General features: G+C 47.7%; 1 pseudogene; it reads left to right on the forward strand.

Moving 5' to 3' along the window:
- The first annotated feature begins 244 nt into the window (after nt 1-244).
- LOC149849071 (pathogenesis-related protein PR-1 pseudogene) lies at nt 245-757 on the forward strand (annotated as a pseudogene).
- Nucleotides 758-2,600: the final 1,843 nt, after the last annotated feature.

The following is a 2,600-nucleotide window of genomic DNA, read 5'->3' on the forward strand; positions in this document are numbered from 1 at the left end:
TGGTTCACTTAATCAGGTGGACAGATCTCATTTACAAGCTCAAGTGAAGAACTGAATGAATGATTGTTACTCACATGTGCACCACACATCCCGTAAGTCAAAGGGCAAAAATATATGTGAAGGACGGTACTACCCTCAAAATGGAAATAAAGATTAAGGGTAATTTTGTCTTTCAATAAAATGATAACATATATAAGCGATCGTCATGTGGAATTACTGACCATACTCTGAGCAAACTCAGAAAATGGGAGAACTGAGCTATGAGATCACCTTAGGAATCATCTTATTGGTCTTCCTGATCTATAGATCCCAAGCACGGGTGTGGACAGAGTCACACAAAGAACTAGAAGCACAATTCTTGATCCCCCAAAACGCAGCACGGGCCGTAGTGGGCGAGGCTCCCCTGGTTTGGGACACGAGGTTGGTTTGGTATGCGCAATGGTATGCGAACATGCGTCGAGGAGACTGCGCCCTCAAGCACTCGGAGGGGCCTTATGGTGAGAACATATTCTGGGGGAGTGGGAGGGACTGGACCCCCACCGATGCTGTCCGCAATTGGGTCTCGGAGTCCCGGAGCTATGACCACTACACCAATTCTTGTGTAAGAGGGCGCAAGTGTGGGCACTATACCCAGATTGTTTGGAGGTCAACGACCAGGGTTGGGTGCGCCAAGGTGGTGTGCAACGGTGGTGCTGGTGTTTTCATAACTTGTAACTATGACCCGCCAGGGAACTATATCGGTGAGAGACCTTATTGATTAACGATTATGTCGCATATAGTTGAGAGACCATATTGATGGTTAAATTTCAGCATTCTCTCTCTCTCTCTCTCTCTCTCTCTCTACAAAAGAGGGCCAAATCGTTGTTTCTTCAACTTCTCCCATTCACAAAAGAAATGTGATTTACGAAGATAGAGAAAACTAATGTTGTTTAACTTGGTAAAATTTTCGAGTTTTTAGCACATTGGCTGAATGGTTGGTCAAATGTGTAACGCTTTCCGCCGGTGGAGTTTGGCCTGAGTTGGTTACTGACCCGGCCAAAGAACCGGTTATTCTTCCTTAGTGGAATGACTGCATGACCTTTCTATAGCATTTTGAAAAATAAGCTCCCACTGCCGGGAGCAAAAAGTGAGAGAGGACACTTTCTCAAAATCCCCTTCCTTTTCTGTATTGTAATTCTCAGAATGCGGCCAACCAATGCCTTTTAAAGCAGTGTTTGGGAACACGGTAGCGCTGGTTTGCGGAATCGCCGATGCACTCCGACATTTGGGAACCGTGTTTCATCAAAACATCGGTAATAGGAAGGGTCTTGGCAGCACCAAAACCGTCCCCAACGCACCCTAGGAGGTGGGTTTTACGGAATCCATGAACGGACGCCGCTCCCCATCACGGGGTTTTACGGAATCCATGAATGGACGCCGCTCCCCATCACGCTGTCCGATGCGCTGCGTGGTCGTTGAGCATCTCGGCCCTTCGCGCCTACGATGGCATCCATGCCACTGGCCTTTGCCACAGTGTCGCGATTCCTCACGCTGGCACGAAGGATCTCTGGGAGGTCGTCCGGCGGTGGTCCGAATCGGTGTCCCGGTGGTGGCATTGCCGCTGGCCGGCATTCTCGGGCCACATCTGGATGAGGCACGGTAGCGTGTGGTTGGGGACCACCTCCTTGGTGCGGAGGACCTGCATGGTGGCGGGGCAGAGGCTTACTGGCAACTTCATCCTGTCCAGCGGGCACTTGAAGAAGCTCGGCACCATGATGCACAGGTCGTCCTTCCCATTTCTTTTTTCATTTGGGGGGAGTGACGCTAAAAAGAGAGTTCACACGTGTAGGATTTGAAAGGGAGAATTGTAATACTTGCACCTAGCCGAGCTAGGCGGGCTCGAGCCACCCGGCCCGGTTAGCTCAAGGTGGAGTGTCCCTCCCCATTCCCCAAGTTTTTAAGAAGTGAGAATGGGGACGCCCCACATTAAATGCATTAACCAGGAAACTTCAACCCTTCCCCCACCCACGAAGAGGTCGGGGAAGTGGAGAGGCCACCCCATCAATGGAGGGAGTGGGTGGGGGGGAGTCAAGTGCTCACAAAGTCTCATTCTTCTTTCATTTTTTAAGAGAGAAAGAGAAAGCATTAAGATTCGTGCAACGAAGACAAGTTGGATCTAAATCTGACTCATCTGATCCGATCCAAGATGTGAGTCGTGGTTGATCCAATCATGCAGGACTATCTGAGTCCAATTGGATCTGCCCGAACCCAAATCTGTTTTGCATATCTTGTTACAATTTTTGAGATATTTTGAATCTTTCTCAGATATTGTATTTCTATATTTTGATATCTTGTGCACGCGTCTGACATGTTGCTTAGGTTTAACCATTAACCTGACCGAGAAGAAAGAAATATACCTCATCAGAATGAGGTTCAGGTTTAACCCTTACCTGAACGGGAAGAAAGACCTCAAAAAATGAGGTTCAGGTTTAGCTCTTAACCTGAAAGGGAAGTAAATATGATGTTGTAGGAGCAACTGGGAAAATAAATGAGGCAACTCTTTTTTGAAGAGGTAAACAATGTCAGGTTTCATCAAAATGAATACCAAGTATTTATTTCAT

This window comes from Nuphar pumila, chromosome 1, assembly GCF_984573655.1.
Source record: "Nuphar pumila chromosome 1, dmNupPumi1.hap1.1, whole genome shotgun sequence".
Lineage (NCBI taxonomy): Eukaryota > Viridiplantae > Streptophyta > Magnoliopsida > Nymphaeales > Nymphaeaceae > Nuphar > Nuphar pumila.